This window comes from Hemitrygon akajei, chromosome 12 (assembly GCF_048418815.1).
Source record: "Hemitrygon akajei chromosome 12, sHemAka1.3, whole genome shotgun sequence".
NCBI classification, from domain to species: Eukaryota; Metazoa; Chordata; class Chondrichthyes; order Myliobatiformes; family Dasyatidae; genus Hemitrygon; species Hemitrygon akajei.
The window spans coordinates 103297217-103310804 of NC_133135.1; positions in this window are offsets into that span (position 1 = coordinate 103297217).

Here is a 13588-nt window from a genome sequence, read left to right on the forward strand (position 1 = left end):
GCCGTTTGCGTGGTTTGTTTTTTTACACACGGAGAGGTTTGCTCTCATTGCAGTTTGCGTGGTTTTTTTACACACGGTGAGTTTTGCTCTCATTTCTGTTTTCGTGATTTGTATTTTTCCACACAGGGATGTTTGCTCTCATTGCTGTTTGGGTGATTTGCTTTTTATCACACGTGGAGGTTTGCTCTCATTCTGTTTGTATGATTTGTTTTTTTACACAAGGGGAAGTTCGCCCTCATTTCCGTTTGTGTGATTTGTTTTTTTACACAGGGGTATGTTTGCTCTCATTGCCATTTGCGTGATTTGTTTTTTTACACACGGCGAGTTTCGCTCTCATTTTCGTTTCCGTGATTTGTTTTTTATCACAATGGGAGGTTTGCAGTCATTGTCATTTGTGTCATTTGTTTTTTTTACACACGGGGAGATTTGCTCTGATTGCCGTTTGCGTGAATTGTTCTTTTTCTCACAGGGAAGTTTCCTCACATTGCCGTTTGCATGATTTGTTTTTTACACACCGAGAGGTTTGTTCTCATTGCCATTTGCGTGATTTGTTTTTTTACACACGAGGAGGTTTGCTCTCATTGCTGTTTGGGTGATTTGCTTTTTATCACACGTGGAGGTTTGCTCTCATTCTGTTTGTATGATTTGTTTTTTTACACAAGGGGTATGTTCGCTCTCATTTTCGTTTGCGTGATTTGTTTTTTTACACACGGCGAGTTTCGCTCTCATTTTCATTTGTGTGATTTGTTTTTTATCACAATGGGAGGTTTGCAGTCATTGCCGTTTGTGTCGTTTGTTTTTTTTACACACGGGGAGGTTTGTTCTCATTGCCATTTGCTTCATTTGTTTTTTTACACAGGGGGCGGTTTGCACTCATTGCAGCTTGTATGATTTGTTTTTTTACATACGAGAATGTATGTTCTCATTGCCATTTGCGTGATTAGATTTTTTACACATGGGGAGATTTGCTCTGATTGCAGTTTGCGTGAATTGTTCTTTTTCTCACAGGGAGGTTTCCTCCCATTGCCGTTTGTTTTTTACACACCAAGAGGTTTGTTCTCATTACCATTTGCGTCATTTGTTTTTCTACACATGAGGAGGTTTGCTCTCGTTGCTGTTTGTGTCATTTTTTTTACACACGGTGAGTTTAGCTCTCATTGCCGTTTGCGTGTTTTTTTTACGAAATGTGAGTTTTGCTCTCATTTCCATTTGCGTGATTTGTTTATTTATCACACAATTAGGTTTGCTCTCATTGCCGTTTGGGTGATTTGTTTTTTATCACACGTGAAGGTTTGCTCTCATTCTGTTTGTATAATTTGTTATTTTACACGGGGAAGTTCGCTCTCATTGCCGTTTACGTAATTTGTTTTTTTACACACGGGGAGTTTTCATCTCATTTCTGTTTGTGTGATTTGTTTTTTTACACAGGGGGATGTTCGCTCTGATTGCCATTTGCGTCATTTGTTTTTTTACTCACGGGGAGGTTTGCGTTCATTGCCGTTTGTATGATTTGTGTTTTTACACAAGGGGAGGTTTGCTCTCATTGCTGTTTGCATGATTTGATTTTTACACACGGGGAGGTTTGCTCTGTTCCCCGTTTGAATCATTTGTTTTTTTTCAACACGGGGAGCTTTCCTCTCTTTTCTGTTTGCGCAATTTGTTTATTTATCACACAAGGGGAGGTTTGCTCTCATTGCCATTTGGGTGTTTTGTTTTTTTACACACGGAACATTGCTCTCGTTGCCGTTTGCATGATTTGTTTTTTTACACACGGGGAGTTTTGCTCTCATTGCCGTTTGTGTGTTTTTTTTACACACGGTGAGTTTTGCTCTCATTTCTGTTTTCGTGATTTGTATTTTTCCACACAGGGATGTTTGCTCTCATTGCTGTTTGGGTGATTTGCTTTTTATCACACGTGGAGGTTTGCTCTCATTCTGTTTGTATGATTTGTTTTTTTACACAAGGGGAAGTTCGCCCTCATCTCCGTTTGTGTGATTTGTTTTTTTACACAGTGGTATGTTCACTCTCATTGCCATTTGCGTGATTTGTTTTTTTACACACGGGGAGGTTTGTTCTCATTGCCATTTGCGTCATTTGTTTTTTTACACAGGGGGCGGTTTGCACTCATTGCAGCTTGTATGATTTGTTTTTTTACATACGAGAATGTATGTTCTCATTGCCATTTGCGTGATTTGTTTTTTATCACTATGGGTGATGTGCTCTTATTGCCGTTTGCCTGATTTGTGTTTTGCACACTGGGAGGTTTGCTCTCATTGACGTTTGCGTGATTTTTTTTTACAGATGGGGAGGTTTGTTCTCATTGCCGTTTGCGCCTTTTGATTTTTTACACACGGGGACGTTGCTGTCATTGCTGTTTGCGCGATTTGTTTTTTTACGCACAGGGATGTTTGCGTTCATTGCCGTTTGTATAATTTGTTTTTTTACACAGGGTCCGTTTGCTCTCATTGTCGATTGCGTGATTTGTTTTTTACAGGCGGGGCGGTTTATTCTCATTGCCGTTTGCATGATTTGATTTTTTTCACACGGGGAGGTTTGCTCTGTTTCCCGTTTCAATCATTTGTTTTTTTCAACACGGGGAGTTTTGCTCTCTTTTCTGTTTGCGCGATTTGTTTATTAATCACCCAAGGGGAGGTTTGCTCTCATTGCTGTTTGCGTGTTTTTTTTACGAAATGTGAGTTTTGCTCTCATTGCCGTTTGGGTGATTTGTTTTTTATCACACGTGAAGGTTTGCTCTCATTCTGTTTGTATAATTTGTTATTTTACACGGGGAAGTTCGCTCTCATTGCCGTTTACGTAATTTGTTTTTTTACACACGGGGAGTTTTCATCTCATTTCCGTTTGTGTGATTTGTTTTTTTACACAGGGGAATGTTCGCTCTGATTGCCATTTGCGTCATTTGTTTTTTTACACACGGGGAGGTTTGCGCTCATTGCAGCTTGTATGATTTGTTTTTTACACACGTGGAGGTTTGCTCTGATTCTGTTGTATGATTTGTTTTTTTAACACAGGGGGAAGTTCGCTATCATTGCCATTTGCGTGATTTGTTTTTTACACATGGGGAGGATCGCTCTCACTGCCGTTTGCGTGATTTGTTTTTTTACACACGGGGAGTTTTTATCTCATTTCCGTTTGCGTGATTTGCTTATTTACACACAGGGAGTTTTGATCTCATTGCCATTTGTATGATTTGTGTTTTTACACATGGGGAGGTTTGCTCTCATTGTCGATTGCGTGATTTGTTATTTACAGGCGGGGCGGTTTATTCTCATTGCCGTTTGCATGATTTGATTTTTACACACGGGGAGGCTTGCTCTGTTTCCCGTTTGAATCATTTGTTTTTTTCAACACGGGGAGTTTTGCTCTCTTTTCTGTTTGCGCGATTTGTTTATTAATCACCCAAGGGGAGGTTTGCTCTCATTGCTGTTTGCGTGTTTTGTTTTTTTACACACAGGGAACATTGCTCTCGTTGCCGTTTGCGTGATTTGTTTTTTTAAACACGGGAGGTTTGCTCTCATTGCCGTTTGCGTGTTTTTTTTACACACGGTGAGTTTTGCTCTCATTTCTGTTTGCGTGATTTGTATTTTTCCACACAGGGATGTTTGCTCTCATTGTTGTTTGGGCGATTTGCTTTTTATCACATGTGGAGGTTTGCTCTCATTCTGTTTGTATGATTTGTTTTTTTACACAAGGGGAAGTTCGCCCTCATTTCCGTTTGTGTGATTTGTTTTTTTATACAAAGGAGGATCGCTCTCATTGCCGTTTGCGTGTTTTTTTTTACATACGGTGAGTTTTGCTCTCATTGCCATTTGCGTCATTTATGTTTTTACACATGAGGAGGTTTGCTCTCATTGCCGTTTGTGTCATTTTTTTTACACACGGGGATGTTTGCTCTCATTGCTGTTTGCGTGAATTGTTTTTTACACAAGGGGAGGTTTGCTCTCATTTCCGTTTGTATGATTTGTATTTTTACACATGGGGAGGTTTGCTCTCATTGTCGATTGTGTGATTTGTTATTTACAGGCGGGGCGGTTTAGTCTCATTGCCGTTTGCGTGATTTGATTTTTATACATGGGGAGGTTTGCTCTGTTTGCCGTTTGAATCATTTGTTTTTTTCAACACGGGGAGTTTTCCTCTCTTTTCTGTTTGCGCGATTTGTTTATTTATCACACAAAGGGAGGTTTGCTCTCATTGCCGTTTGGGTGTTTTGTTTTTTTACACACCGGGAGGTTTGCTCTCATTGCCGTTTGCGTGTTTTTTTTACACACGGTGAGTTTTGCTCTCATTGCCGTTTGTGTGATTTCTCTTTTTACACACGGGGAGGTTTGCTCTCATTGCTGTTAGCGTGTTTTTTTTACACACGGTGAGTTTTGCTCTCATTTCTGTTTGCGTGATTTGTATTTTTCCACACAGGGATGTTTGCTCTCATTGCTGTTTGGGTGATATGCTTTTTATCACACGTGGAGGTTTGCTCTCATTCTGTTTGTATGATTTGTTTTTTTACACTGGGGGATGTTCGCTCTGATTACCATTTGCGTCATTTGTTTTTTTACACACGGGGAGGTTTGCGCTCATTGCAGCTTGTATGATTTGTTTTTTACACACGTGGAGTTTTGCTCTGATTCTGTTGTATGATTTGTTTTTTTAACACAGGGGGAAGTTCGCTATCATTGCCATTTGCGTGATTTGTTTTTTACAGATGGGGAGGTTTGTTCTGATTGCCGTTTGCACCTTTTGATTTTTTTACTCACGGGGACGGTTGCTCTCATTGCTGTTTGTATGATTTGTTTTTTATCACTATGGGAGATGTGCTCTCATTGCTGTTTGCCTGAGTAGTGTTTTTCACATTGGGAGGTTTGCTCTCTTTGACGTTTTTGTGATTTGTTTTTTTACATACAGGGAGTTTTGCTCTCATTGCTGTTTCGGTGATTTGTTTTTTATCACACTGGGAGGTTTGCTCTCATTTCCGTTTGCCTGATTTGATTTTTACAGATTGGGAGGTTTGATCTCATTGCCGTTTGAGCCTTCTGTTTTTTTACACACGGGGATGTTTGCTGTCATTGCTGTTTGCATGATTTGTTTTTTTACGCACAGGAAGGTTTGCGCTCATTGCCGTTTGTATGATTTGTTTTTTACACACGAGGAGGTTTATTCTCATTGCCGTTTGCGTGATTTGATTTTTTCACACGGCGAGGTTTGATCTGTTTGCCGTTTGAATCATTTGTTTTTTTACACATGGGGAGTTTTGCTCTCTTTTCTGTTTGCGCGATTTGTTTATTTATCACACAAGGAGGTTTGCTCTCATTGCCGTTTGAGTGTTTTGTTTATTTACACACAGGGAGTTTTGATCTCATTGCCGTTTGTATGATTTGTGTTTTTACACAAGGGGAGGTTTGCTCTCATTGTCGATTGCGTGATTTGTTATTTACAGGCGGGGAGGTTTGCTCTGTTTCCCGTTTGAATCATTTGTTTTTTTCAACACGGGGAGTTTTGCTCTCTTTTCTGTTTGCGCGATTTGTTTATTTATCACACATGGGGAGGTTTGCTCTCATTGCCATTTGGGTGTTTTGTTTTTTTACACACAGGGAACATTGCTCTCGTTGCCGTTTGCGTGATTTGTTTTTTTAAACATGGGAGGTTTGCTCTCATTGCCGTTTGCGTGGTTTGTTTTTTTACACACGGAGAGGTTTGCTCTCATTGCAGTTTGCGTGGTTTTTTTACACACGGTGAGTTTTGCTCTCATTTCTGTTTTCGTGATTTGTATTTTTCCACACAGGGATGTTTGCTCTCATTGCTGTTTGGGTGATTTGCTTTTTATCACACGTGGAGGTTTGCTCTCATTCTGTTTGTATGATTTGTTTTTTTACACAAGGGGAAGTTCGCCCTCATTTCCGTTTGTGTGATTTGTTTTTTTACACAGGGGTATGTTTGCTCTCATTGCCATTTGCGTGATTTGTTTTTTTACACACGGCGAGTTTCGCTCTCATTTTCGTTTCCGTGATTTGTTTTTTATCACAATGGGAGGTTTGCAGTCATTGTCATTTGTGTCATTTGTTTTTTTTACACACGGGGAGATTTGCTCTGATTGCCGTTTGCGTGAATTGTTCTTTTTCTCACAGGGAAGTTTCCTCACATTGCCGTTTGCATGATTTGTTTTTTACACACCGAGAGGTTTGTTCTCATTGCCATTTGCGTGATTTGTTTTTTTACACACGAGGAGGTTTGCTCTCATTGCTGTTTGGGTGATTTGCTTTTTATCACACGTGGAGGTTTGCTCTCATTCTGTTTGTATGATTTGTTTTTTTACACAAGGGGTATGTTCGCTCTCATTTTCGTTTGCGTGATTTGTTTTTTTACACACGGCGAGTTTCGCTCTCATTTTCATTTGTGTGATTTGTTTTTTATCACAATGGGAGGTTTGCAGTCATTGCCGTTTGTGTCGTTTGTTTTTTTTACACACGGGGAGGTTTGTTCTCATTGCCATTTGCTTCATTTGTTTTTTTACACAGGGGGCGGTTTGCACTCATTGCAGCTTGTATGATTTGTTTTTTTACATACGAGAATGTATGTTCTCATTGCCATTTGCGTGATTAGATTTTTTACACATGGGGAGATTTGCTCTGATTGCAGTTTGCGTGAATTGTTCTTTTTCTCACAGGGAGGTTTCCTCCCATTGCCGTTTGTTTTTTACACACCAAGAGGTTTGTTCTCATTACCATTTGCGTCATTTGTTTTTCTACACATGAGGAGGTTTGCTCTCGTTGCTGTTTGTGTCATTTTTTTTACACACGGTGAGTTTAGCTCTCATTGCCGTTTGCGTGTTTTTTTTACGAAATGTGAGTTTTGCTCTCATTTCCATTTGCGTGATTTGTTTATTTATCACACAATTAGGTTTGCTCTCATTGCCGTTTGGGTGATTTGTTTTTTATCACACGTGAAGGTTTGCTCTCATTCTGTTTGTATAATTTGTTATTTTACACGGGGAAGTTCGCTCTCATTGCCGTTTACGTAATTTGTTTTTTTACACACGGGGAGTTTTCATCTCATTTCTGTTTGTGTGATTTGTTTTTTTACACAGGGGGATGTTCGCTCTGATTGCCATTTGCGTCATTTGTTTTTTTACTCACGGGGAGGTTTGCGTTCATTGCCGTTTGTATGATTTGTGTTTTTACACAAGGGGAGGTTTGCTCTCATTGCTGTTTGCATGATTTGATTTTTACACACGGGGAGGTTTGCTCTGTTCCCCGTTTGAATCATTTGTTTTTTTTCAACACGGGGAGCTTTCCTCTCTTTTCTGTTTGCGCAATTTGTTTATTTATCACACAAGGGGAGGTTTGCTCTCATTGCCATTTGGGTGTTTTGTTTTTTTACACACGGAACATTGCTCTCGTTGCCGTTTGCATGATTTGTTTTTTTACACACGGGGAGTTTTGCTCTCATTGCCGTTTGTGTGTTTTTTTTACACACGGTGAGTTTTGCTCTCATTTCTGTTTTCGTGATTTGTATTTTTCCACACAGGGATGTTTGCTCTCATTGCTGTTTGGGTGATTTGCTTTTTATCACACGTGGAGGTTTGCTCTCATTCTGTTTGTATGATTTGTTTTTTTACACAAGGGGAAGTTCGCCCTCATCTCCGTTTGTGTGATTTGTTTTTTTACACAGTGGTATGTTCACTCTCATTGCCATTTGCGTGATTTGTTTTTTTACACACGGGGAGGTTTGTTCTCATTGCCATTTGCGTCATTTGTTTTTTTACACAGGGGGCGGTTTGCACTCATTGCAGCTTGTATGATTTGTTTTTTTACATACGAGAATGTATGTTCTCATTGCCATTTGCGTGATTTGTTTTTTATCACTATGGGTGATGTGCTCTTATTGCCGTTTGCCTGATTTGTGTTTTGCACACTGGGAGGTTTGCTCTCATTGACGTTTGCGTGATTTTTTTTTACAGATGGGGAGGTTTGTTCTCATTGCCGTTTGCGCCTTTTGATTTTTTACACACGGGGACGTTGCTGTCATTGCTGTTTGCGCGATTTGTTTTTTTACGCACAGGGATGTTTGCGTTCATTGCCGTTTGTATAATTTGTTTTTTTACACAGGGTCCGTTTGCTCTCATTGTCGATTGCGTGATTTGTTTTTTACAGGCGGGGCGGTTTATTCTCATTGCCGTTTGCATGATTTGATTTTTTTCACACGGGGAGGTTTGCTCTGTTTCCCGTTTCAATCATTTGTTTTTTTCAACACGGGGAGTTTTGCTCTCTTTTCTGTTTGCGCGATTTGTTTATTAATCACCCAAGGGGAGGTTTGCTCTCATTGCTGTTTGCGTGTTTTTTTTACGAAATGTGAGTTTTGCTCTCATTGCCGTTTGGGTGATTTGTTTTTTATCACACGTGAAGGTTTGCTCTCATTCTGTTTGTATAATTTGTTATTTTACACGGGGAAGTTCGCTCTCATTGCCGTTTACGTAATTTGTTTTTTTACACACGGGGAGTTTTCATCTCATTTCCGTTTGTGTGATTTGTTTTTTTACACAGGGGAATGTTCGCTCTGATTGCCATTTGCGTCATTTGTTTTTTTACACACGGGGAGGTTTGCGCTCATTGCAGCTTGTATGATTTGTTTTTTACACACGTGGAGGTTTGCTCTGATTCTGTTGTATGATTTGTTTTTTTAACACAGGGGGAAGTTCGCTATCATTGCCATTTGCGTGATTTGTTTTTTACACATGGGGAGGATCGCTCTCACTGCCGTTTGCGTGATTTGTTTTTTTACACACGGGGAGTTTTTATCTCATTTCCGTTTGCGTGATTTGTTTATTTACACACAGGGAGTTTTGATCTCATTGCCATTTGTATGATTTGTGTTTTTACACATGGGGAGGTTTGCTCTCATTGTCGATTGCGTGATTTGTTATTTACAGGCGGGGCGGTTTATTCTCATTGCCGTTTGCATGATTTGATTTTTACACACGGGGAGGCTTGCTCTGTTTCCCGTTTGAATCATTTGTTTTTTTCAACACGGGGAGTTTTGCTCTCTTTTCTGTTTGCGCGATTTGTTTATTAATCACCCAAGGGGAGGTTTGCTCTCATTGCTGTTTGCGTGTTTTGTTTTTTTACACACAGGGAACATTGCTCTCGTTGCCGTTTGCGTGATTTGTTTTTTTAAACACGGGAGGTTTGCTCTCATTGCCGTTTGCGTGTTTTTTTTACACACGGTGAGTTTTGCTCTCATTTCTGTTTGCGTGATTTGTATTTTTCCACACAGGGATGTTTGCTCTCATTGTTGTTTGGGTGATTTGCTTTTTATCACATGTGGAGGTTTGCTCTCATTCTGTTTGTATGATTTGTTTTTTTACACAAGGGGAAGTTCGCCCTCATTTCCGTTTGTGTGATTTGTTTTTTTATACAAAGGAGGATCGCTCTCATTGCCGTTTGCGTGTTTTTTTTTTACATACGGTGAGTTTTGCTCTCATTGCCATTTGCGTCATTTATGTTTTTACACATGAGGAGGTTTGCTCTCATTGCCGTTTGTGTCATTTTTTTTACACACGGGGATGTTTGCTCTCATTGCTGTTTGCGTGAATTGTTTTTTACACAAGGGGAGGTTTGCTCTCATTTCCGTTTGTATGATTTGTATTTTTACACATGGGGAGGTTTGCTCTCATTGTCGATTGTGTGATTTGTTATTTACAGGCGGGGCGGTTTAGTCTCATTGCCGTTTGCGTGATTTGATTTTTATACATGGGGAGGTTTGCTCTGTTTGCCGTTTGAATCATTTGTTTTTTTCAACACGGGGAGTTTTCCTCTCTTTTCTGTTTGCGCGATTTGTTTATTTATCACACAAAGGGAGGTTTGCTCTCATTGCCGTTTGGGTGTTTTGTTTTTTTACACACCGGGAGGTTTGCTCTCATTGCCGTTTGCGTGTTTTTTTTACACACGGTGAGTTTTGCTCTCATTGCCGTTTGTGTGATTTCTCTTTTTACACACGGGGAGGTTTGCTCTCATTGCTGTTAGCGTGTTTTTTTTACACACGGTGAGTTTTGCTCTCATTTCTGTTTGCGTGATTTGTATTTTTCCACACAGGGATGTTTGCTCTCATTGCTGTTTGGGTGATATGCTTTTTATCACACGTGGAGGTTTGCTCTCATTCTGTTTGTATGATTTGTTTTTTTACACTGGGGGATGTTCGCTCTGATTACCATTTGCGTCATTTGTTTTTTTACACACGGGGAGGTTTGCGCTCATTGCAGCTTGTATGATTTGTTTTTTACACACGTGGAGTTTTGCTCTGATTCTGTTGTATGATTTGTTTTTTTAACACGGGGGAAGTTCGCTATCATTGCCATTTGCGTGATTTGTTTTTTACAGATGGGGAGGTTTGTTCTGATTGCCGTTTGCACCTTTTGATTTTTTTACTCACGGGGACGGTTGCTCTCATTGCTGTTTGTATGATTTGTTTTTTATCACTATGGGAGATGTGCTCTCATTGCTGTTTGCCTGAGTAGTGTTTTTCACATTGGGAGGTTTGCTCTCTTTGACGTTTTTGTGATTTGTTTTTTTACATACGGGGAGTTTTGCTCTCATTGCTGTTTCGGTGATTTGTTTTTTATCACACTGGGAGGTTTGCTCTCATTTCCGTTTGCCTGATTTGATTTTTACAGATTGGGAGGTTTGATCTCATTGCCGTTTGAGCCTTCTGTTTTTTTACACACGGGGATGTTTGCTGTCATTGCTGTTTGCATGATTTGTTTTTTTACGCACAGGAAGGTTTGCGCTCATTGCCGTTTGTATGATTTGTTTTTTACACACGAGGAGGTTTATTCTCATTGCCGTTTGCGTGATTTGATTTTTTCACACGGCGAGGTTTGATCTGTTTGCCGTTTGAATCATTTGTTTTTTTACACATGGGGAGTTTTGCTCTCTTTTCTGTTTGCGCGATTTGTTTATTTATCACACAAGGAGGTTTGCTCTCATTGCCGTTTGAGTGTTTTGTTTATTTACACACAGGGAGTTTTGATCTCATTGCCGTTTGTATGATTTGTGTTTTTACACAAGGGGAGGTTTGCTCTCATTGTCGATTGCGTGATTTGTTATTTACAGGCGGGGAGGTTTGCTCTGTTTCCCGTTTGAATCATTTGTTTTTTTCAACACGGGGAGTTTTGCTCTCTTTTCTGTTTGCGCGATTTGTTTATTTATCACACATGGGGAGGTTTGCTCTCATTGCCATTTGGGTGTTTTGTTTTTTTACACACAGGGAACATTGCTCTCGTTGCCGTTTGCGTGATTTGTTTTTTTAAACATGGGAGGTTTGCTCTCATTGCCGTTTGCGTGGTTTGTTTTTTTACACACGGAGAGGTTTGCTCTCATTGCAGTTTGCGTGGTTTTTTTACACACGGTGAGTTTTGCTCTCATTTCTGTTTTCGTGATTTGTATTTTTCCACACAGGGATGTTTGCTCTCATTGCTGTTTGGGTGATTTGCTTTTTATCACACGTGGAGGTTTGCTCTCATTCTGTTTGTATGATTTGTTTTTTTACACAAGGGGAAGTTCGCCCTCATTTCCGTTTGTGTGATTTGTTTTTTTACACAGGGGTATGTTTGCTCTCATTGCCATTTGCGTGATTTGTTTTTTTACACACGGCGAGTTTCGCTCTCATTTTCGTTTCCGTGATTTGTTTTTTATCACAATGGGAGGTTTGCAGTCATTGTCATTTGTGTCATTTGTTTTTTTTACACACGGGGAGATTTGCTCTGATTGCCGTTTGCGTGAATTGTTCTTTTTCTCACAGGGAAGTTTCCTCACATTGCCGTTTGCATGATTTGTTTTTTACACACCGAGAGGTTTGTTCTCATTGCCATTTGCGTGATTTGTTTTTTTACACACGAGGAGGTTTGCTCTCATTGCTGTTTGCGTGATATGTTTTTTATTACACGAGGAGGTTTGCTCTCTTTTCTGTTTGCGCGATTTGTTTATTTATCACACAAAGGGAGGTTTGCTCTCATTGCCGTTTGGGTGTTTTGTTTTTTTATACAAAGGAGGATCGCTCTCATTGCCGTTTGCGTGTTTTTTTTACACACGGTGAGTTTTGCTCTCATTGCCGTTTGTGTGATTTCTCTTTTTACACACGGGGAGGTTTGCTCTCATTGCTGTTAGCGTGTTTTTTTTACACACGGTGAGTTTTGCTCTCATTTCTGTTTGCGTGATTTGTATTTTTCCACACAGGGATGTTTGCTCTCATTGCTGTTTGGGTGATATGCTTTTTATCACACGTGGAGGTTTGCTCTCATTCTGTTTGTATGATTTGTTTTTTTACACTGGGGGATGTTCGCTCTGATTACCATTTGCGTCATTTGTTTTTTTACACACGGGGAGGTTTGCGCTCATTGCAGCTTGTATGATTTGTTTTTTACACACGTGGAGTTTTGCTCTGATTCTGTTGTATGATTTGTTTTTTTAACACAGGGGGAAGTTCGCTATCATTGCCATTTGCGTGATTTGTTTTTTACAGATGGGGAGGTTTGTTCTGATTGCCGTTTGCACCTTTTGATTTTTTTACTCACGGGGACGGTTGCTCTCATTGCTGTTTGTATGATTTGTTTTTTATCACTATGGGAGATGTGCTCTCATTGCTGTTTGCCTGAGTAGTGTTTTTCACATTGGGAGGTTTGCTCTCTTTGACGTTTTTGTGATTTGTTTTTTTACATACAGGGAGTTTTGCTCTCATTGCTGTTTCGGTGATTTGTTTTTTATCACACTGGGAGGTTTGCTCTCATTTCCGTTTGCCTGATTTGATTTTTACAGATTGGGAGGTTTGATCTCATTGCCGTTTGAGCCTTCTGTTTTTTTACACACGGGGATGTTTGCTGTCATTGCTGTTTGCATGATTTGTTTTTTTACGCACAGGAAGGTTTGCGCTCATTGCCGTTTGTATGATTTGTTTTTTACACACGAGGAGGTTTATTCTCATTGCCGTTTGCGTGATTTGATTTTTTCACACGGCGAGGTTTGATCTGTTTGCCGTTTGAATCATTTGTTTTTTTACACATGGGGAGTTTTGCTCTCTTTTCTGTTTGCGCGATTTGTTTATTTATCACACAAGGAGGTTTGCTCTCATTGCCGTTTGAGTGTTTTGTTTATTTACACACAGGGAGTTTTGATCTCATTGCCGTTTGTATGATTTGTGTTTTTACACAAGGGGAGGTTTGCTCTCATTGTCGATTGCGTGATTTGTTATTTACAGGCGGGGAGGTTTGCTCTGTTTCCCGTTTGAATCATTTGTTTTTTTCAACACGGGGAGTTTTGCTCTCTTTTCTGTTTGCGCGATTTGTTTATTTATCACACATGGGGAGGTTTGCTCTCATTGCCATTTGGGTGTTTTGTTTTTTTACACACAGGGAACATTGCTCTCGTTGCCGTTTGCGTGATTTGTTTTTTTAAACATGGGAGGTTTGCTCTCATTGCCGTTTGCGTGGTTTGTTTTTTTACACACGGAGAGGTTTGCTCTCATTGCAGTTTGCGTGGTTTTTTTACACACGGTGAGTTTTGCTCTCATTTCTGTTTTCGTGATTTGT